Genomic DNA, 25,067 nt, shown 5'->3' with positions numbered 1-25,067 from the left:
GCTCCTAGAGCCCGTGCTCGGCATGAGCCGAGCCTGCCTTTTTTATTGCGTGTAAATGATGCAATAAACCTCCTATAAATATATGATAGTCACTGCATAATTCAAAAAACTACACTTCATTAACACGTGGAAATGTGTTTCACGTTAGATGACATCACTACAGTGGCAGGCTTTAATTAACAGTGATAGCTTTCAAACATGTAAATAGATGTGTTCATGTCCCAGTTTTACCGACAATGCCACTGGTGGACTAAGAGGCAAAGCACCTGTCACTTGCAGGCTGCAGCCTAAATGTGTCCTAGATTTCTATCGTCATGCAGCAACACAACAGGGCGTTACATTAAACACGAAGTTTTTGTGGCCTGCAAACTCACATATTTGAAGGTCTTCTCATAAGTGACAATGAAGGAAAAGGAGGTTTGGTCAAATAAAATATTTGTCAAGGGTCACACAATTTGGTGAAGCGAGGAAGCTGGTATTGATGCATTGTTTTTTGGCTCCACATTGTGGAGTTCAACCTCAAGCAGCAGTCCTCTCGGTCTCTCGCTCGTTTTGCATCGAAGGTCACTGTCTTGTGTTTAATTCTTGGCGCGTGAGGTTAGAGCCTGGTGGCAGAAGCCACACCACGGCGCTGCTTGGTTTGGGCTCGAGGATCAAAGAGAACCAAGAGCTGAGCCGGAGACCGGCATCTGGCTCGAGCCAGGCTCGAGCTTTCAGCTGCTCGCCCACCTGTATGTCATCTCTTGACGCTGAATAGCAGTACAATTCAGTTGGGTAAACAAGCATCTTATTCTATCGGCTTCAGAAGGATTGAAGGCTCAATAGACACACCCTGATTTGATTATGTAACTTTGCGGTATAACACAGAACCCTGGGGAGATAGTATTTATCCACTGAGCCACCTATGGTGGTATATGAGACACATGCACACAAAACACACGACTCGTATCAGCCTCCGCCGCCTATACCCACCCTCCTCCCACCCCCAGATCCCCGCCAAGCCACAGGCTAAGCACATCAGTTCGAGCTTCCCATAAGCGGGCAGACCAGTGCATCCACGACCACGGTACATACAAACAATCCCTGCTGCAGCTCTCGCTAGCTCGCCCGTTCTTTGTTCGACGTTGTTTACAACCCGGGAGGCAGGCAGTCTGTTTGGTTGGCAGTCCGCCTCTGTGTGACTCACTTTTCTGACATAACTCTGGTCTAACAATACACAAGCAACAGGTCCAGGCTGGGAAGCACCCCGGGATGCTCAGAGAGGCAGTTCCCGGGCAGGCACACGGTGGATGGTGGTCTCTGGCTGCACGGAGCAGCAAATCCGAGAGCGTGGAAGGTGAGGCCGCCAAGGGGGTATTTTGAGGACATCTGGGGGGCGGGGAGATTTCACCAAGACGGAGGGGGGTGGGGGGGGGGGGGTTCACTGGGGATTGTATTATGTACAGGACATCTTCATGGGATCTGTAGCTCTGTACAGGACCCCTCCATAAAGGCTATTTTCTTCTAGTTTGGTACCATCTGCCTATTGGTCGAGCCCTCCTCCTATGGAAGCCTCTGTCCTAGTTGCGTCATTTAAGTCTTTAATTATATGAGGTAACAACAAAACCAATTGCATCACCCTTTTGTTCGATTCAATAAAGAAATATGGATGTTCCTTTATTTCACAAAAAAATATATGCATTACATTACCCACCGCCTTCTTTACCTTGTGAAAAAGGGCTTTCAGAGTACTACATAGAAAAGAGCTGAGGCTCCACCCTCAAGTTGGTTGTCCTGAGTACAGGATTTGACTGGTTTGAAGTTATGTACAGCCCCTAAAGAGTGCTTGCATTCCACTTCTTGAGGTGTGGCAAAGCTACTTTATTCCATATATAGTTTTATTGGCATGTCAAATCAGGGCCGGCCCAAGGCATGTGCAAACTGTGCACCTGCACAGGGCCGCCAAACCCGAGGGGCCGCCACGACGACCGACCGAGCCGAGGATCGGATTCGGATCTATCACTGGCGGCCCCCTGGCAGTATTTCCAAACTCCAAAATAACTTCCTGGTGTATTGTGCTGGGCTTTATTCAGGGGCGTAACAGTCACAGGCCCCCCCGCAGCCCACGCATTGGGGGGGGGGGGGGGGGGGGGGAAGGGCCGTGCTCCATATGTAGAAACATTGTATATAATCCACAAATAACGTCGTATTATCTCCTCCTCTTGAATATACATGGCGTTTATTAATGTTCCCGCTCTCTTCCCCGTCCCTCCCACCCCGGGCTCAGTTAACCTAGACCTCATGCGCGTGACTCCAGACTACCTTGTGCATGGGGGGAATCCCTGGACGACCACACCTTCCATCAATGTGTCATTGTGTGTGTGGAAATCAGGCACTCTGTACCCCCAGCCTCCTAGAACCCCTGATGTAGTGTGACCGGGATCTTGCGGCTGTAAGCCACGTCAGGTGGCAAAGCTTCTACTTAATACAGCAGGACTGCGCTTGTAATGGTGCAAGCCAAAGATGGGGTTATTACAGAATATTGCGAAAAGGGCAGTAGGCTTGATGTATTTATTGTGAGAACTATTTGTGAAACTCAATAGGCATTTAAAGGTGGATTGTTATAACTCTGTATCTAAAGACTACAGACACGTTTTTAGGTTTCGACCTGGCGAGGGGCATAGATCGAAAACTATTGTCTACAGTAGGGATGTTTGGACCGCCTCTGTCTATCATTGGCTAGCTCCATAAATGGAGGCTAGCCATTGGGAGACAGAGGCTGTCAATCGCGCTTTCTCCAGAAAACGCGATTCGGGGGCGTTTCTGGTGCTTTTTTTAAGCCCCGCCTCTTTGTCCCGGGCCGCGCTGCGATTGGCTGCCGGCCCGGGACACCCCCGTGACGTCATTCCCGGGCCGCGCTGTGATTGGCTGCCGGCCCGGGACACCCCCGTGACGTCAGCCAATCACAGCGCGGCCCGGGACCTGACTGTTAGGTTTTGCCTCGGCAATGCGTACGAAGTACGCATGTGCCAGCAAAATCTAATGTTTTCCTCTGTGGAGGGGGGTTGTTTTTGTGTCATTTCATGCCGACCACGAGCCCAGGTGAGTGCTTGTTTTCTCTCTGATTGGCTGGCGGCATTAGGGCACTCTATTTTGCCTGACCTGTCCCTCTCGCATGTTCCCGCCCCCCTCTTGCCTTAGTCCGCAGCTCTATTGCCTGCGCGTGGAGAGATAGCGCCGGGCAGCCTTCCCAGTGCTTTCCAAGCTGTTTGAGAGCAAAGGCTTGCCGAACAATACACATTCAGGTGGGGGCCTGTGCGCGGAGACTGCAAGATACGCTTCCTCATTCTTCTCTCTTTCTGCAAGTCCGAGCAGCGGTTTATTGTACCCCCGTCCCTCCCCACTTGTCTCTCCGAGTCACCGTAGCACCATCAGACCCTGTGAGGTGCAAGCGGGTTGGGGGCGCTCTCAGGAGCTTTTTTTCTCCGCGTCCTCTGGCCGCTCCGGTTCTCTGCTGTTGCTATTCAGTTCTTATCCGAACTTGTCTTCCGTCACTAACTCTCCCAGACATGAACTAACTCTGTACTAGTTCCTCCTGCACGCACCACGAGTGCCTGCCGCCCACCAGCAAGCAGCCCCCAGCCGTCTACGAGCGGCTCCTTCCAACCCAATTTGTGAGGTCCTCTCTGGCACAGCATGGCAGGCAGCCCTGATAGCTTTGCTTTGAATTTTACAATTTGTTATATTGCGCGTTGCTCTTCCTTCTTAGGCATTTTCAGAATCGGGTATGTTTTGTTTCTGTGGTGCGCGCCCCTGCAGTGATCACGAGCATGTCTTTTAAGATTGTAGGAATTCATTTTCGTGGGCTCTCGCTCTCTGTTCCTTTTATTACAGCTCTGTAGTGCTACGCTCGTGTCTGGACACTCGCAATAAGAGTCCGTTTTCCAACAGTGTCTTCCAAATTCAAACACTTGGCACTACAGCTCTGCGACGCTGACTTTGTGTCTCTTTCCCTGCCTTTCTCTCTCTGTTCCTATCCTGCTCTCTCTGTTCCTGCATTTTTCTCTCTCTGTTCCTGCATTTCTCTCTCTCTGTTCCTGCATTTCTCTCTCTCTCCCTCTCTCTCTCTCTGTTCCTGTCTTTCTCTCCCTATTCCTGTCCTTCTTTCTGTTCCTGTCTCTTTTTCCCTCTTCCTGTGTCTTTTCCGCGCTTTCTCTTTTTGCTGGCTGCCATATACCCCAGGGAGCTGTGGACAGAGGCACCAGTCGTCAACCTTCAAAAACTGGCCTCCAGTGACCCAGACTCCACCCCACTCACACCCTACCTCCCGGGAATTGCCTGCTGATATAAATGGCCAATCCATCCTCAGCGATTGTGCCTCATAAGTGCACTCAGATTTTTTGTCTGGAACTGGGCTCGGCCCACAATGTGAAAAGTGTTTTGGCCGTGAACAATTCAGTTTACTTGCGTTGTTTCAGTAGTAATCACTAGTGATGCAGCTGTGGGGAAAGTGGCACGTTGTGATCTATCAAATAAAAAGCAGAGCTTGCAAAAGAGAAGTTCGTAGTACAGGCACGGGTGCACAGGCCATGGTTTGGGGGAGGGGCAGCAGAGGTGTTGGGAAGAAGAAAATAGGGTGTAGGTTCAAGCTAATCAGTTATTCCTCATTACTTTGCTTTGAATTTTGCAATTTGATATAATGACCACCTTTCTATATTGCACATATTAGGCCCACGCTATTGACTCTTCAATCTACCACTCTTGACTTTTCAATGGTTGGAACACTTCAAGCAGCATCTTTGCGGCATGCGATTAATGCATCAGCAGAAGCTCCCTGCGGGGTCCCAGTCACAGAGAGGAGATGACGAGACAGCCAAGGGCCAGGAAAGTAAGGCTCATGGAATGGAATGTGAGTGCTGCATCAACGAGACAAGAGCAGTGTGCGTGCCTGTGAGTGCTTTAGAACACAGAGTAGAGCGTGCCACCGAGCTAAACGGTTTTGAGACAGTGACCGTCACGGCACTGAGGCAGGAAAGCAAAGTCAGTATGTATCGGAGCAGGAGACAGCCTTGAAGTAGCCTCTAGGAAGAGAGAGCGGAGGACCCTTGTAACAATCTAACATGACAGCAAAGAGAGGTGCCTGCTGCTTGTTACTGTGAAGAAGGGGGCACCTCCATAGCAGGCTTAAGCTGAGTACACTAGGTATGGGCAAAGGAAGTAAGGGGGCAGCAGCACCTCAGAAAGAAAGTTCGGGGTTCAGAAAATGCTGGACAATGACAAGCATTTGAAATGCAATTGGTCTTGCATTTACACGACTTTAAGCTATTGACATTCTAAATAACAATACCTTTTATTTATGTTTTAGTTTTTAAAACATAAATAAAAGGCCTTGTCATTTACAACGCCAATAGCTCAAACTCTCACAAGGGCGAGACCTATTGCATTGCAAATGCTTGTTTGTTACGTGAACTCTCACAGATTAAGATTGTAGGTAAGGGCTCTGGTGACCAACCTAACAAATCATCGGGATAGAAGATATGCACTACGATCCTTACTAGGCATAATTTCAGAAATTTCGTATAACGAGCATATCTCAAAATTACAGACATTATGCAAATTTTTTTTAGACGTGGAGCTTTTTAAGTCACCGAACCACAAGCAGATAATGGCGCAGTGACATAGAGATAGCATTTATCCTCGAATTTAGCGGATTGATAATGTTGGTAGCAACTATTGAACAGACTAAGAACCTGAGGGATATATTTACAGACATCAGGAGTATTTTTTTCAAACAGAAAATGCAATGCGCGCAGGAGTAAAACCTCACATAGGCGAGCGTGTAACATAGGTTAAAGGTATCATTGTCAAGAGCATAAGCAGTACATATGAAAAGGTCAAGTTGAAATACTATGGGTGATTGTTTATTAATTGCAGATTGTTCGCTGATGAAGGTGCAGAGAGCACCGAAATGCATTGGGATATGTACATATACATTTGGAACAGCAAGATGAAATCATGTGAATGAAACATGTTTATAATCAGAAAATCATGATTGAAGAATAAACTGAACATTGATGAAAATAAGGAGTATAAGTGAATTGAATGGAAGTACGAATGAATTGCGGGCTGAATAAAGTTCAGCATCAACCCAGTGCCTAGGGTGACAGACTTACGAGCAGTAAGTCTGCAATTTACGGATTATGCAAATTATGCCGTCATAATTTAAATTTAACCCCAGCCTAACATTTTATTGCACAGAATTGTGCAGATTACTGTAGTAGGCAAAGGTTTTGGTGGCCCACCATACAAACCATGGGATTAGAAGAATTGCACTATGGTGAACCTTATTGGGCTCTATTAGTAGGAAATCTATATTGTTTTGACAATTGCAATATTTTACATATCTATATATTTTTTTTACAGTACACAGGATGGATGTCTTGTGGGAAAGCTCATAACCAACACAGTAGGTCTGCGTTGATTTTGGTGACAAGCCAATGATGAAGGTTATAGGGATAATTGTTTTAAAGAAAATTTGCAATAAAGTCAGTAGGCCTGACATACTAATTGTGGAAAGCACACGTTAAAGTCCATACGTATTTAAGAATGGAATGTGATTACTCTCTATTAAAGCCTATAATAGACAGGTATTTTTTTCATGAAATCTCACAGATTACCTTTAGAGCAAATGATTTAGGTGTTGGTTGCCCCGACTGACAAACCCTACGGATCGAAGATTTCCACTCTAATAATCCTTGCTAGAAACTGTTCAGAAAGCCTGGCAGGCTTAGCTGTTTACCATGGCATCTTGTAATTAAAAATCATTACATAATTCATATATATGTATTCATAGATGGCCTTTGGTGAGGCTTCTTCTGCCATTGGTCTTTCTAGGTGTCATTACCACTCTGCTTCCATTAATGACAACGTATTGCATGGGCTATTGGTTCAGACCACATCTGTCAGTGGCTGTCTTGCCCTTTGACTGATGGTAGTTTTTGATCTAATAATAATAATAATAAGAGATTTGTAAAGCGCCTGGCTGCACAACTGTGTATCCCCGCGCTAATTGCCTACAAAACTCACCGAGAAATGATAAGGGACGGTCAGAGAAGACAGCTATTAAGGAAAGAGGTGAGTTTTCAGTCTAGCTCTAAAAAGAGTCCCTGAGGGTTCCATTCTCAGATGAATAGGTAGAGCATTCCAATGATCTTATGTGCACATTCACCTATAAATAAGTGTGCTGCTGTGTCAGGGCTGTTTGCTCAGTCCTTTAGTTTTCATTTTTCACCTCTTATAGTTTCCCTTTAATTTCTTTGCTTTTGCTATTTTAAATTTCATTTCCTTAATTGCAGCTCTCTGTGCAATGCTAATGGGTCACTTGCTTGCAGCTCATTTCATCTGCAGTGTACTGCATTGCCCCATGTCCACTTCCTCCTAACCAGGGGGAATGCTTATAAATCGGTGGTGTATTATTGTTTTACGATTCCTAGATGGCCAGCACCTAGGTTCTAAAGCTTCAAAGCAATGATAGACTATGTACAATACCTCTTGAAGATGGACACCCACTGCTATGTTTAGTTTTGTTATTGGAAGCGTATACCTTTCTTGTATAGACCACCACATGTTTAGCTTTTTCTACTCGTACTACTAATATATTTTGCATATGTCATTGAGTGTGTGTATTGGTATTCTATGGAGTTCGTGTCGGAGGGTGAATGCAAGAATGAATCCTTGGATGGATGAATGTTATGTTATATTAACATCACTTAATATAGCGCAACGAACGACCACCAGAGGAATATATCGGAACTTCAGCTGAAGTACAAGGCTAATAAACACTAAATAAAACAGCCACGTTTTTAAGAGTTTTTAAAAAATATTCCTAGCTCTGTATACAAACAAATTGGTTGGGGAAGTTTATTCCAGTAAAAGTGGGCCAGGTAGCAGAAAGACTTCCTGCCAAATCTGGAGATACGGATCCGTGGAATTTGAAGCAGGGCTTTGTCGGTGGATCTAAGCAATCTGGTTGGAAGATAGTATCTGAGTCTATTTTGTAGGTAGGTTGGAGCATTGCCATTCAAGGATTTAGGAGTAAGGCAGCACATCTTAAAGATGAGCCTTTTCTTAACGCCTTAACCGCAGCGGCAATTCCGCCGCGGTGCGGGCGTTCCAAAGACTGGGTGGGGCTGCGATGGCCGTTCGCAGCACCAGGGAGGGAGTGCTCCCATCGGCCGTTGGGAGCACGGAAGGGGCTAATAGGTAGCCAATGCAGAGTGTAGTATTGGAGCAGAGGGTGAACCGGACTGGAGATTGCACACAAGTCTAGCTGCAGTATTCTGCAACACCTGCAGTTTAGACCGTAAGGTCTCAGCGCCAACAAGTTGGGCATTTCCATAGTCAAGACGACTAGTGATTAAGGCTTGAACTAGGGTTTTTCTCTAGAAGTAGAGGGGAGCCAAGGAAATGCTTTTTTCAGTAGTCGCATAGTGGCAAAACAGGTTCCACATAAGGTAGAGACATGTTCTTTCATGGATAGAGAAGTGTCCAGCTTGACACCAAAGTTTTTAACTACTAATTTTGGGGGTGGGGCAAGTCCCTGTTCGGTTGGCTACCAATCTGACTTCTGTAGATGTTCAGCTTTCCTGAATAGAAATATTTAGGTCTTTTCTCCATTTAATTGCAAGCAATTTTTGGACATCCATGAAGCTTCCCTCCTCATACAGTCAGCGAAGCGAGCTTTTACACCTTCCAAATCGGGACCAAAGGAGATGACCAACAGTGTATCATCGGCATAAAATGTTGTCTCAAAAACCACATGCCTCAACAATTTGTGCCAGAGAGGCAACATAGATTTTAAATAATGTGGGGATTAGTATGGACCCCTGTGGTACCCCTTTTCCATCCAACATTGTATGTGATTTATAGGGCTTCGGAGAGATGGTTGAGTGCGATCGTTCAAGAAATCAATGAACAATTGGAGAGCTTTGCCATGGACCCAATGTCGTGCAGCCTGCAAATTATAATATCATGGGAGACTGTATTGGAGGCCACAGTTGGGTCCAAGAGCACAAGGATTATTGAGGTCCCCACATCTAAGGAAGATCTGATGGTATCAGTCACAGAGGCGAGCTCAGTCTCTGTACTGTGGCATGTTCTGACACCTGCCTGAGATGGATCAACGAGTCTGTGTTCTTCCAGGAATGCTTTTTTATGATGCTCTCCAAAGGTTTTCTGAGGAGAGGGACTTGCGAGATAGGACGGTAATTAGAGGGATTATTAGGGACAGCGTTAGGCTTTTTTAGGATGGGGGAAACATAGCCTCAGTTCCTATCATCTGTTAAAGAGCCTGAGTCCATAGAGAGATTAAAAAAGGACATAATGGCAGGAGCAATCCAGTCAGAGAGACTTCCCGGAATGCTGGGAGGGCACAGATCCAGTGGAGATTCTGATTTGGCAGTCTACCAGCCTCTGGGTCTGGTCCAAAGTACAAGGATAATGTTGTAAATAGAAGTCCAGAGCCGTATGTATTATTATGGTTTCTTTATTAAAGAAAGTTGCAGGTCAAGTCTTCAAGATGGTAATAATAAAAGACCCACCAGGAGTGACCTCCTTGTCACTCAGCCTGCCTGGTGCCAACTGTCAGTAGAGACCAGGGCAAGCCCCCAACACTCCATGATGTCACCAAAGGTTCTAGTGGTGACATCATGTGGGTGACAATGAAAACCCACAGGCAGAAAAGAGACAGGCTAAATATAACACATCTCCTTTCTTTAGGGAAATCAAAAAGATGAAATTAGAATAAGTAAGATTAGCTTCAGTGTACACATCCAAAAATAGACCATTGAAAATAACGTACACATGGATATAAAAGTACACAACACATTCCAAAGATAGAGCATTAAGATATCATTCGCACTACCTTACATCTTCAGGTAATCAGTAACAAGTCCCAAAGGTAATAACTAACAAATCCCAAACACAACTAGTCCCAAGTCCCATCCCCTTTCTTTGGAAAACACAAACACAAATTGATTTTGTGATAAAATGGAGTCCACATTGCTCCGTAACGAGTACAACTCAGCCCGTGAACAACACCTTGGAGTACATATTGCTCCGCCACCAAATAAGTCAGGGTACTCACCACCCCTAAAACTACATTTGGAGTACACTTTACTCTATCACGGAGTACATCTCACCCCGCATACCACCTCTTGGTGTACATATTGCTCCGCCCCCAAATATATAATGGGGTACTCACCATCCTTTAAACTAAAATTGGAGCACACTCTGCACCATAACTGGGTACAACTCTCCCCGTGAACCACCTCTTGGAGTACACATTGCTCCCCCCCAAATATGTAATGGGGTACTCACCACTCTTAAAACTAAAAAAAAACAACAAAAAAACGGAGCAGCACACTGTGCACCGTAATGGGGCACAACTCTCCCCGTGAATCATACCTTGGAGTAGCCATTGCTCCGCCCCCAAATATGTAATGGGGTACTCTCCGTCTCCAAACAAATGATGGGGAACTCACCACCCCTGAACTAATTTAAATACAAGGGCACACAACATCCTAAGAACCACAACTCCATAACTAGGACACATATAGTCCCATGCACCTCACCCCGTGAACCTAAAACAATTTGAGCATTTAGCTTCCATCTCAAAAATAAAATAAAAACAACAGGGTATCTCTTTGAATTCAAACTGGAATATAACCAGCTATAATAAACACCACCCCAAAAGTACACAACTTCACGCCACCCCCAGGACACAAAATTGCGACACTCCTCACTCTCTTGCCACTCACCACACCTGAAATATACTGCACGAAATTAAACAGCAATGTCTACTATTGATTCACCATCGACCCCACACGGACAAGAAGACAAACATTACATTGACTAGCAAAGTAATGCAAGAGAAAGTCTTGTACACCGGTGAGCGGTCTCTCACCCGAGGTAAGCATTGAACTGGGAATAGCTGTTCTCCAAAAGCTTCAAACGCCAGTATCCCATGTAGCAGTAGAAATGCAAAGTACCTTTTCTTTGAACCCTTGTTTTGTCCAAAACGAACAGCCTCCAATCTTAACGGCATGGCCCAAAAACTGCTTGAATCGCGCAGAAAAAGGGCACCGTCTGCCAGTTCTCTCAGCAGCAACCAACCGATCAAATAACCAAAAGTTTCATATATCCCCCGAAGGCTCGTTTCCTTGGTGATGCTCCCAACAAAGGCTCCTCCGTAATGCGACATCAGCCCAAGATGGCGGCACGCATCCTGCGTCGCACCGGGTGCCTTTAGGGACGCCTCTGCAACCAAACGTGCAAGCGCAGCACAGGGAGGAATCACTACTTCACAGCTAAAACACGAAGGTAGACTTCTCACTTTCCTCGCGCACCTCTCTTTCAAACATGAAGGTGACAGTTAAGCATTTATGGCGCACTCGGCATTGCGCAGTTGAAATTAAGTTGGTTTAATAAACAAGAACCAAGTATTGTATGACTTGTTTTCCGCATGACCCCGCTCAGCCTCTGAAACACAGCCGTCAGATTTCTACTCTGTCAAGCTCACGGCTCACGATCCCAACGACCTCTTAACATCAGCACTGTGAATTAGATTAGATGCTTGTTCTTCAGCATATCAAAACTTTGCCTCTTACGCTCAATCTCAGCCTGCGATCACAGTCTATGATAGCAGACCAAAAGCGCATGTTGAGTTCACCGCACCTCCGCCTCCCAATCACTTTTCCACGCAGTTTTAAATCCAAGTATCAATCCAGTTAGCCCTTCCTTTTCTGCTGCATATTCTCACTCACAATAATTTTCGCCAACTTTTCCACAATAATGAACTCAAGCAGACTAACACCCTTGGTTTGCAGGCCGTCCTGATTACAAAGGACACTGGTGGGACTTACCAGGGTGCTCCTTTTCTTTTTTTCCTCTAAGTTGCATTAGTTCCATAATTAATCTGCAGGTTCTTTTAACAGAGACTCTACTTCTTTCATAGGTTCCTTAATACTTGCTGCATCCTATGCGCTGTAGGCTCTTTGTTTCTTACTCCTTTCCACTTCACGCTGTAAATTCACTCCAGGTTGCCCAAAAGTCACCAAAAATGTTGTAAATAGAAGTCCAGAGCCGGATGTAATATTATGGTTTCTTTATTAAAGATAGTTGCAAGTCAAGTCTTCAAGATGGTAATAATAAAAGACCCACCAGGAGTGACCTCCTTGTTACTCAGCCTGCCTGGTGCCAACTGTCAGTAGAGACCAGGGCAAGCCCCCAACACTCCATGATGTCACCAAAGGTTCTAGTGGTGACATCATGTGGGTGTCAATGAAAACCCATAGACAGAAAAGAGACAGGCTAAATATAACAGATAAAAAACTCTTCTTCTGAAAAATGGCCTTGGGAGAAGGCAGACTAAAACTAGAAAGATTTTCCGATTGGCTCCAGGTTGGAGGGGAATTCACATATATATTGTTTATTTACTCGTCAAAGAAATTGGCTTATGAGTAACATAGCTCTCGTGAACCCGGGATCACACATGTGCAAGCACAAGTCTCAATAAAAACATTAAGTGTTTTGAAAATACTTTTAGTGGAATTGCTTGCCTGATCGATCTTGTTTATAATAAAATTTCTTTGAGCCATTGTGATAGCTCTTCAACAGCAATTCAAGTTATTCTTTATCTGCGGGATCTTTTGTCCTTCAACGCCTTTCCAACCTTTTGCTCTGGATTTCACCCGCTTTAGGTCAGCTGAAACCCGGAGTCGTTGTTTCTGCTGGGGTGGCCGGATTCTGCCTTAGAGGGGCAATTTGATCTAATGTCTGGGAAAAGGAGTGGTGGAAATTTTCCAGAGCAGTCTCCATATTTCTTAGTGGGCGATTCGGATGGAAGGAAAGCCTTGGCGAAGGAGATCGGAGTGACAGATTTGCACTGTCTCGTATCTTTACTGGGCATTCCATTTGATCAATTTTTAAATCCCCAAAACAATTGAGTTGGTAAAATCAAATAGTGGTCTGCTCCAGAGGAGTGGTAGTGGGGGTGCACAACTAAGCTCGTGGGAATTAGTAAAAATTCAGTGTAAGGTGTGACCGGCCGAATGAGTGGGACCCACCACAACATTTTTAAGACCTAACACTTCCATGTCAGCCAAAAAAAGGGCGACATCATTGTTTAGAACATTTTCACCATTAAAATTAAAATCGCCCAGCTTTAAGAAATTGTTTGTTGCTAGGATGTGAGGAGCGATACGCTCCACTAAGTGGTGGCAAAACATATTCTACGCTCCAAGGGGAAGAAGAAAGTGAATGCACCCTTCCAAAAGTCAGTGGCTAAGAGCTTGATTCTAAAAATACACATTTCCACCCATTCAGCGAAAAAGGTTTCAATTACAACTATTTCCACTGTGTCTTTGAAAGCGATTGCCACGCCTCCTTCAGGTCTGGAGTATCTATCCAACTTGAGTAGCTGATACTGCTTTGTGAGAGCTGAAGGGAAGCACAGGAGACCTGCTGCATTCAGCCAGGTTTCTGTTAAATAACACCGGTCAGAAGAAAGGGACATTAACCGCATGCGCGCTAGCGGAATTCCGCTCCTGCGCTGAGATTTTCTAAATCGCATGTTACGTGACGAGCTAGGCTCGTCATCAGCGTGCGAGGAGGCTACGCAATGACGAGCCCAGCTCGTCATCAGCGTGGAAGGGGTTAACCGATGCCAAAGTTCCGTTGAGATCTTTGACATAGATCTAATATTACAGTATAAGCCTTGTAGAGTGCATGGAATGGCAGGGGAAGGGTAATTGCGTATAGGAATTGGATTTGCAGGTCTCAAGTCCCTATTGATATTTGAGCCCTTGAGGGCGACTAGTGAAGAGCCAACTCACAGCCCTTTAGTTGTAAACAAAGAGGAGCTAAAGGAGCACGCAAGCTTACAATATAGACAAGAAACCGGGCCTTCCAGGTTGTGAGGGAAGTGACCTGTGCAACACTGGGATGAAAAGCCAAAATACCTAGCTATGGCGATGAGGTGGTGCAGTTTGGCGGAGGAGTAACATAGTTTAGACAAGGTAGCAATATTTCCGGTCAAAGAAGCTGAGTTCCTGGTGCCTGGCGATGTTTGGGCGAAGAAGGGCTTGCCTTTGGCGTGCTGGCAGTGCAGCTGCTGCGCTCGTCCAATGAGTGTCCGCTACCCATCGGTCTAAAATAGGCATAAACGTAAACCTTCCCCTGAATGGACGTATCTATGCAAAGATGAGTGACAAAGTACATATATGATGACTTACTGAGTAATGACATATGCCTGAGTGCCTAATCCAATCAGTGGCACAAAGGCACTTTGTTTTTCCTAGTTTTGAAAAGAATCAGTGGATGAGACTTCTTCTGTTTTTTGTACCACAAACTTCTTCTGCAACTGGCACTTTGTCACGGATACTTACTGAACAAACACTGTAATGATTGAATGGGATCAGAGCGCCATATAATCCACTGGGGGAGGGTGGTGTTGCATGCACTCCTTTAAGGAGTACATATGGTCAATGTTGTCACAGTAGATCTCAAACCCCACCTGGCATCATCAAACACACAAACTTTATAGGATGCCTATTTTTAATGATTGTTAGAGCACAAGGCAAAGATACCGTTTTTTTCTCCCTACGTTGTATACCCCATAAATTGCTGAGCCCACCAGCTAGACAGCTATGGGGTCAGTAAAAATGTTTCCAATATGCATCAGCCTCAGGAGAAGGAAGCCCCAAGCTTGCTGATCTATGAGCTTGTTGTGCATTAGAGTCTTCAGCCCTTCCTCTAATTTGGTGGTAGGCCTTGACATCCATTTCTAAGATGAAAGTGGAGAGGAAAAGGGGAAAGATAAAATGGTGTGGAAAAGCAGGGTTGATGAATCATTCTCTGTTCTATTAGAAGTGGAAAAATTGGGCAGGTAGGGCACATTCAATGTGTTCCTAACTGAAATGAGCCACAAAAGTATGGTTTGAGCTATAGAAGCACACGGCTTACGAAGAAGAAGGAAATCAAGTCTATCTTCTGACCTTGAGGTGCTTCCTGTGCTGCCCCAGAGACAGAGAACTATTGAAGTACATCATATCAATATCTTGCACTTCTCTATGCAAAATGCTACTTTTAAGAGGATAGAGCTTTCTTATATTTCCTATGTAACCCTGCCCCATTTCCCCTCTTATACCACCCTGCCTTCGGATCCAGTGTCCCTACAGGCTCTGGTCCTCAGCATGTTCTGGGACACTGAAGGGTTTCATTTTGGGAGCTGCATATGCTTCTGCTTTCGATGCATTCTACTTTCTCACCTATTTGTATTGTCAAGGTTGCGCTAGTGGATGCTGGTCATGGTTTGTGGTTTAGAATAAACATGCAAATGCCAATGGTGTTCTATGAATAGGTGGTGCCTCAAAGCATCCAGCCACAACTGGGTAAACTTGTTCTTTCTTTTCCCACCTACCGTTTGTTTACTCAGTAGGCCTGGACACTGTTGTCTGGGTGTAGGCCAATGTGTAGTGATAAAAGTATGTATGTGCATAAAGGATTATAAAACAAATTCTTAAGAGACATATTGGTGCAGTTACCCCAGGTAACTTAAAATATCTCCGACTTCTGTATTTTCAAGAGGGGCTTTTGGTGCGGACGGGGTACTTTGTTCCTAGAATTACTTTACTCCACTTTTCGAACTTTCCATTTATTCTTTTGCTCCCTGCATTTTAGGCAACAATCAAGCAAAATTACGGCGGACTGTCACAGCCACACTTCACTGTTCTGTTTTTTTTAAGTCTGTGTCTTGTACAAATGTGCACAACAATTCCTGCGCCTGCCGTCATTCGGTGCAGCTGCAACGCAGAACAGAAATCTTGAATATTTGGAATGGTGCATCAAAAGTCTTCGTATCCAAAGTCAATAAGGAAATACGTACCAACAGGTATTCCTTTTAATTCTTACTTTAATAAATCAATTCAAGTTCTTTGCTTCAACGCACAACATCCAGCCAACGCGTTTCGTTCAGTTTACACTTGAAATTAATCGTGGCTCTTTTAACGCCTTAACTGCGGCGGTTATTTCGGCGCAGTGCGGGCGTTCTAAAAGGTGGGCGGGGCCGCGTCGGCTGTTGGCCGACGGCAGCACTAGCAAGGTAGTACTGCTGTTGGCCAACGGCCGACGGCAGCACGCAACGGGTTAATAAATTTCTCATGTCCAGCCGGGTAAGAATGAATGTGTTGCCGTGCCCTTACAGTGTATTTGACGGGCTATCAAACCTGTGACCTTAATATGGGGCCTTGTCCCTTTGAAGTTGGCCAGCTCTGGGCGTGACGGATAAACATATCGAAAATAAATACATGCTACACTTGCCTTATGAAATATCTCGGGACTAAACTGGACAATCATTTGAATGTTTATTCAGAGAGTCCTGATGAAGTTCAAGTGTAAACTGAACAGAATGCGTTGGCTGGATGTTGTGTGTTGATGCAAAGAACTTGAATTGATTAAATAAAGAAATAATTAAAAGGAATACCTTTTCTTACGCATTTCCTTATTGACTTAGGATACGAAGCCTTTTGGTGCACTATTCCAAATATTCAAGAGCCCTGCTTTTTAGGTTTCACCTGAGTAAGCAGTGTTGGCGAAATCTTCTATTGAAAAAAAGCTTAAAATGGGCTTACAACCCTCCCATTACATACCAATACTTACCATTGGTTGGCTTCCCTGTCACTCTTGTTTTCTTGCTTATTATTTGTCACACCTCCTGCTTTCTCCTGGGGCTCCTTTCTCTGATGTGGAACAAGGACCTAGCACAGCTTCCTGTTTGTGGGCAATGTCCTTCCACTGGCTTGCGTTCCTCCAGGTACACATTTTTTTTTCTTTTCCTTTTTGCCATGCACTCGATCAGGGTGCATGGCACTCAGCGGTCTCAACCCCTTTCCCAGCCCCCAAAATCTCCTCCTTCTGTCCATTTCTACGCTCTCCCCTCCCACACACCCTGGTGTTGGTCCCACCCCTGCTGCCCGCTGTTTCATTTCTTCCCTTGCCCCCCCCCCCACACTACCCAGTGTTGCTTGCTCCTCGTCATTTTTAGACATATTGCACAGCAGTTATAGTACCTTTTTCCTTTACGTAAAGCCAGGATCCACAGCAGCCCACGCTGCTGTGCAACACCTCTAAAAGAAACCTTGACAAAGCCAATAGATTTTGCAGAGGTTAAACCTATTGGCTTTGCCAGTGCTTGTTGCTTTTCCTCACTGCCATACATTTCGATTCCCCTCCCTCTCTCTCTCTCTCTCTCTCTCTCTCTCTCTCTCTCTCTCTCCCCCTCTCTCTCTCTCTGTCTCTCTCTCTCTCTCTTTCTTTCTTTCTTTATCTCTTGCTCTCTCTCTCTCTCTCTCTCTCTCTCTCTCTCTCTCTCTCTCTCTCTCTCTCTCTCTCTCTCTCTCTTCTTCACAATTGTTCATCGCTGTTCTTTCCCTGTCTCCATCACTGTAGCCCCATTGTCCGCTCTCGACCCCCCCACCCATCACTTCCATCCTGGGCTTGTGGTGAAATGTTATTTTTGAGCTTTCTCACAAATACCAAACAGTCTGAATGGGGTCCATAAATCAGTAATTATACTTTGACTGTGACCCAGCCTGCCAGTCCAGTATTTGCTTACGTGATGGCTTCCCTTCTGCATAGGTCCCAAATACTTGACACGTGGAGAGATTTTAGAATCTGGTTCTCTTGTGTCTATTTTAATGGTCTTTCTGTTTTCTAGGAGAATTTTAATCCTCATTGCAAAACATGCTAACCCTTCGATTTCACGCGGTTTCATTCAAATTCACAAACATGTAATGTGTTTTTCCTCATACTGAGGAGTGTGTTTTTTCTAGTCCGAAAACATTCTTAAGGCTGAACGGTGATGTGCAGGAATATTTGGCAGCGAAGGTGGATTTTAAGGTACCGAGGGGTCTATTTGCTCTCGCGACGACTAGTAGTCATCCAGTGAGAGTGACTGTGATGGACCACAGCTTGTTCTGATGTTACAGGCTTGCATTTGCAGGTTCCTTTATTGACTGTCTCATAAATCCTCTTTTGATTGGTTTCACATTCTTTGCAAGCCATTCTGAGCTGGGCACGCCACCCCACCCGTGGTTACTTACCGTGTTTATATCTGATAACATGCGCATTTCTTCAAGCTGTGATAGGAAGCTACGACAATGAACGTGCTTTCACTTATTATAGCCAGCAGCTAAATGTAGGTTTCATTCCAATGGATAATGTATGTTGCACACGGGTGGCACATAGAGTTCATCTTGTTAAATAAATTTAATGATTTTGAGGTGATCTGAACTCCATTATCTGTTAAAATGCACTTAGAATTTCGTTCTCTTAATAAAACGCGTTCTATAACCTTAATGACAGTTGCTGTGGTTGGCAACGGCTAGAACTTCAGGCCGATAAGAATACATATCCATCGCCACCAGAAGATACTGAGGAACTCTCTCTCCCTAAACGGGTCCAAGCATGGCAAAGAAAATTTCTTACCAGGGCTTTGTGGGTAATGTCTTAAACACCGTGGTGAAGTTCTTATTTTCATGATGTTCTCGCTGTGTGCTCAATCTATACATTGTCTCACGTCTATTTCAACCAACAAATCCATTTGTGGCAACCAAAATTCACTCCTCTATCTATCCTATGTTTTGTAAATTTGCAGGTGACCCAATTAAGCCAACTCAGTAAGTTGCTTTCTGTTACCATTTGGCTACACCAATCTCATTCCTGTGTGTAATATTCTATCAACTACTGACACTTCATTTCTCACCAGCCAAAAATTGTCCTGGTTTTCTGTTTTTCGTTTCTCCAACTTTCCGTCAGATGTTTTCGCACTTCCTGTAGTTCAGCTTCTTCATTTCTACTTTCCAATCACCACAACTCCAGAAGGTACAAGGCATTTAAAATCCTCATCCATCAAGTTGACTAATTTTTTTGTACCAGATGCGCTCTTATCATCCACCATCTTAGGCAACCAATCAGCCATTTTATTCTCTGCATCAGGATTATGCTTAACAACAGTTACAAAATCCTCCATCCCAATAACCTACTTTCAAATTCCCGTTGACACCTGATTGTGATCTTTCTTTGGAAAGGTTTATTTCAGTTATTAGTGGTCTGAGACTACATTAAAGAAAAAGCCTTCACTCAAAATTCATGAATTGAACGGTTGATTGCCCAGTACATATCAAGTGTTACTCTTGCAGCGGTTGTATCATTTTTCTCCAACCCTTTAAGTGAGCACGACACAAATGCAGTCGTGTTCATAGACTCCGACACTTGCATCTGAACTGCACTTTTCTGGAAACTACTTCACAAATACATTTGAATTCTTGTCAACACGGTTTATCTGCAGAGCAGGAATAGCATTAGGATGCAGAACAATACCCCAATCCTTTCAATGAAAGCAACCGTGAACGCTAACACTGTACATATGGACATAAATCATACTTTCTGTACACCATGTTCTAATTTTATTTCAGTCGAAATATTCCCTTACCTCGATTATCTGCCTCAGTAGCCACACGGTTTCACATCCAGTTTCTTTTGAACGATATTGTTAACATTGATCCTATTAAGTGTTACTTTATTGACAGGATAACATCCTTAGAAATCCCAGGACTCATTGAAACTTGTGGTACAATATGCTCACATTCTTCTTTCACTTCCTGCATCTTAACTCTGTATCTTCCATACCAAAGCAGTTCACATAATGTCCTTTATTAATTAAATGTTTACACCAGAAATTCAATGCAGGATATGCTTTGCTGTTGGCCATGTGTCCGGCATTGCCACATCCCTTTAAAATGTGATGCTTTTTGCCCTATTGCATCTTTCTTTCTCACATCAACCTCTTGCACTCACTCTGTGCAATCTTCCTCTCTTCCTTTTGTTCTACACAAGCCGGAGCTCTCCTCTAGCTTTGTCATTATTACATCTTATCATAAGCTGGTTCCTCTCCTCTGTGCTAGCTCCAAATATGCAGGCAGATGCTACTTTTCTTAATGCTGGGACAGTCTTCCACACTCTCTCCTTCATGTTGGACATGCATTTTAAAATGGTGAGCTTCTAATGCAGGGCTAACGTTTCTGCACATATTTGTCAAATTTTCTCATGCTAATTTTTTATTCATTTAAAAGGTACCCCTCACCCTCTAAGTCAGATGAACGATCAAATATCTGCTTTCCTTTCACAGCCTTTAATGCTTTACTAAAGATGTGTTCCTTTCAGCTGTTAAGTTGGTATCCAAACTCATGCATAATGTGTCAATACCCTTTTCAATGTTTCTCACTTAATTGGAAGTCCTTTAGGAACATGGTCGAAGTATTGTTTTTTGCCTGGTGAGAGTATATTATTAAGCAAACACTAAAAAGAGCAATATCTAACATGGTACCCAAGTCACCTTTGTTCATAGAAAACGCTGGTATCCAACAACATTTGTTCATTGACCACTCATGTGTCCGACAAGACAGCAGAGTGATTCTAGTTACTTGAAAATATAATTTCACTAAAAATATTTAGCTTTTTAAAGTTGTACAAATCACAGTAATGGTAAATTCTTTCGTACTCCAAATCCTTTCTTTCAGTTTACAGAATAAATAACCGTTTTTGTCAGAAAAATGAACCTGGCAGCAGATTTTTCCCACTGTTGTAATATTTTTCTTTATTACAGGATTCGTGACAACACTTGAATTCTTCAGAAAGTACTTGTTCTAAAACACAGTGCCATGTGTATAAAAAGAGGGACACTGGTGTAAAGTAAAAGGGAACATGTACAAAGTGAGCACGAGACTTCTTGTAGACTGGGTTTGCTCCTTCTCTTTAGCTGCAACCACTAATGTTCACATGCCCAGTTGATGCTCAACATATTCTCTAGTGAAGTTTGTGTGATTTGCTCTTGTGAAGTCAAGCATGTTGTCACACTGTGGTCAGACAAAATGTAATGAGTGCTAGAAGTAACGCCATTGTGCCGTAGTGCGGCAACAGTCCATGCCGCCGTTGATGTCCTCAAGAGTGCTAACCACAACGTGTCTGCATTGTTTGCCAGTGGTCACTGTTGAGGAAACAAACCATCTACAGGGATTAGCATTCCAATCAGTGACATTCTGGGTTCATTGTATGAGGATCACTTGGCAGCTGATGAGAAGAGCCACAATACTTTGATGTTTGGAATTGCGAAGGATTACTCTGCTTGTGGCCAATTTGAACACAGATCGCAGTGCACAGTAGGATCCACAGTAGTTTTCAAAGTTGTTTATTATATACAACACCATCCCATCCACCAACAGGCCTCACAGCAGCTACTTCAGAATTTACCTTCAGAGATAATCCTGAACATTCCAGACACATAGACTCACCCAACAACACAGGAAACAAGTGTTTGCTTCCTCTGATGGCAATGCCGCACAACCCTTATGGCTCATAATTGTGAATTTCCCCTTGCAACAGGAGAGCTACATGGAGCTTGCCGGCAGAGCCAGGCTTTCGGTGTACACAGGCCAACACATGTCAGAAGCAGACTTTGGCACAAGGCAGGGTGAAAAAAAGACACTTCCAGGGGACATGATGGCACATTCCTCCCACCACCAAACATTTAGTTTGGTAAAACAATGATGCATTTCTAAACCACTTTATAACCTGTACCTTATATGCACATGCCCATATACTTGCGCAGAAACGCATGACAATGCTACAAGATATAGATAAACAATTGAAATACTTGTCTGACATGAAAACACTCAGTTGTTACTTTTATCCTGTTTTAAGTACATTATTCTTTCTGGCTTGTCTGTATGGTCTCCCTCTTCTCACCCAGTCAGGATTATATAGCATTTAGCCTCCCTTATATAATTATAAAACTATTTAAGTCTCAGTTTTAAGAAATGAGAATTTCTACAATACTTCTAAACCATGGTAAGGCAAAACAATATGTGTACCCAAAATATTGATGTATGAATTTGGAACGGGCCCCTAAATCACACACTTGTTCATCATGCAGCTTTCTAATGTTGGCGTCCTCGAAATTCCTGCTTCTAGTGCTTTTGGCCCAGCTCCCACCACCGCACTGTGCATCCTGCCCCCCTCTGTGCAACTCACCAAATCTGTAATTTACATCTATTCTTCTTCTCTTCATTTTCTATGCACCCCCTGTGAGCTCTGTTACTACTTACCTACTTTGGATCCTTACACAGTGTGCTCCTACCTCCTATGTGATTTCTCTCTGTTTACTTACTGGTCTTAAAGCAGTAGGGCGACGCTCCTCTGTATTGGCGGAGGATCCGCCACTAGGCAAGCATGCAGATTTACCAATGTAAGTCAACCAAACACGTGGGTGGCTTTGGGCACTGGGTAGCTCCCTGCATAGTTCTGTGTGGGTGGAGCCCCTAATCATGGAGCTAAACCAGCTGTAGGTGCAAACAGATCGTGGCATAGGAATCTTAACACCACAGCCATGGAGTTATTTTCATAGCGAGTGCTAGCTCTATTAGTTACACCAATGTCATTGCAAGGTCCAGACACCATTTGTATTATTTGTACATCTAGCGTAGATGTGTACCTTTATGAGATTTTTGAGGGACCAGCATTATGATGCTCTGTGATAAAAGGTTAAGGAGGTAGCGGAGATCATTCAGTCCAACGACCTTTGCCCAATAGGTGTAGAAGCCATTTGGGCCTGGTATTGATGTTTAAATACCCATACCCGTGCCTGTGCTGTGCAGCCTTGGACAAACGAGGCACTCGTATTCCTCAAACGGCACCCAATGTTCTACATGGGAGTGATCAACATTGTAGTTTCTGTATGTCCCCTATAAAAGAGTTTAGTATATGGTATTGATTTCTGGGGAGGAGCTGTGACTTGTTAGGTGGAACAGTCCCGACTAAAAATACGGATATAGGAATTACATAAAAATATGGCACACCTGGAGTATTGTTTGCTGCCATCACCATAATTTGGCATAGGAAGCCAGCATTTTACATTCCGAAAATAAGTTACCTTTGAATAAATAAAAAAATAATATTTAATTTACTAATTATTGTTTAAAATAAATAAGCCAATCATAAATAATTAATCTTTAATGCAGAAATGTTCTTAAAACCTGAGAGAGGAATAGCACAAACGTGTTGGATAGCTGCAAAAGAGAGGCTGGACCCGCCTTAAGAACGTGGTCGGAAAGAAGAGAGGAAAAATCTAAATTATTTCATGTAATCTTCTCTCTTCCACTGGACCATGCTACTGGTCCATGCTCAGACTGTCCTACAGGCCATCTGAGCCCCAGTAACCCTGACCTCATTCTTACAGTGAAAAACCATAGTAATTTAGAAATGTAAAATGCTTACAGCCTCTCTCCTCTAGATCCTACGGCTGCAGCAAGAAAGAAGCTACTTGTCCAGTTAATTCTGGAAATAACTGGCGAGAAAATAGTTCATCACATCTTCTGAGTTTCAAACTGGGCAGATATGATTAAACGATGTATGTCCATGTCTGTCCTATCATGCTAGCAACACTGGATTATGGTGAGCCAGAGAACTTCCATTTGGCCTCATTTGCACCTGCTGTTGCCCTGCAGACCCAACCTCATACCAAAGAGATGAGACTGTATCATGTTAGTTCTGGATGTTCCAGAGAGGCCAGGAAGAGTTGAACAGCCCATTTTTTAACTGCTTCCAAGGGATTGCTTTGAGTTGACCTATAAGCTGCTGCCATTATTCTATAGCCTGGTCTTCAGCAGATCCAGGTAACTTTGGTTTCATACCCTGTGATTAAATAAAGATTAGATAGTTCTTGTATTGATCGGTATCTAAACTCTCCTTCATACAGCCATAAATGGAGAAGTGTCTTCAGCAATTTGCTGGATTCTAGGACAGTCTTTTCCAGGGTGCATCATTTGCTTAGGTAGTAGATATGAAATATAGCTGGAGTAGATTTCTTCAAATATTTCCCTCTAAAACTGGTAGGCATATTGGGACTCCTTGAGCAGCCCAATTTTACACATTATACGGTACACTCTGATAATTTTGCCCTTGCCCAATACCTCTAGTATGTCTCCCCAAGTCTGCTGCATAAGAGTGTATGAATCGAGAGTTCCATCAGAAACTAGAAACATTATTAAAATACATTTAAATGGCAAAACACACGCCTGTGAGTTTCCATTAAAAAACTACAGATATTCGATTTCATTTGTACGCTATTTGGGGTACACCTGAAAGATGCTTCCTTACACTAGTCAGGGCTTCCTGAACCCGTAACGCAAGACACATAACAATAGCCTCCTAGTTGACATACTATTGTCAGTGGCCTGTAAGTCCATCCTCACTAACTGGAAAAATACTGCGCTACTTTGTTTCGATCCTGGCTGAACTGAGTTGCCTACTGAAGGGGTGCCGATAACATTACTCTTCAAAACTCCCCCTGGAGATCTCAGAGCAGATCTGTTTGGAAGACACGCGACAACTACTTTTCAACTTTTCCACTACCACATCACCTTGAGTACCTTAATATTACATAAACTGACCTCCCACCCTCTCTTATCCTTCAACAGATAGTTGACTTTTCAAAAGTATGTATTTTGTTATGTTTAAATGTGGGTTTGTCATGCCTGATGTTGCAGGGATTCTGCTCAGGAACAGACTATGCTTGGGACCATGGAACATCAGCATGTAGGGACTGAGTCTACGTACCCCCTCGGTATCTATGAGCCGGACTCCGACTAGCTATAGAACCTCACTTGCCTTCCTATCCTGTCAAGAGAAACGAGTGAATTGGCACCCCAGAGCACAACACTCTCGACCCTCTCAGGGATCGCGATAACAGGACACACCCTTTCCCTCTCTGTTGTACTTGTCCACAATAAGATAAGCAAGAGACACGAAAGAAGTTTATATGTAGTTAAACTATTGTTCTCTCTGATGCAGTATTTGTGCCACAATTAGAAAACAAATCCATACCAAAAATATTGTTAGAATGGTTAACAAGTCATGTACCATAAAATCCCGGTCATGTTATAAAACAGTTTAGCCTAAACCCTCCCCTTTCTACC

The sequence above is a fragment of the Lissotriton vulgaris genome, unplaced genomic scaffold (genome assembly GCF_964263255.1).
Source record: "Lissotriton vulgaris unplaced genomic scaffold, aLisVul1.2 SCAFFOLD_1615, whole genome shotgun sequence".
Lineage (NCBI taxonomy): Eukaryota > Metazoa > Chordata > Amphibia > Caudata > Salamandridae > Lissotriton > Lissotriton vulgaris.
This window is presented reverse-complemented; position numbering follows the sequence as displayed.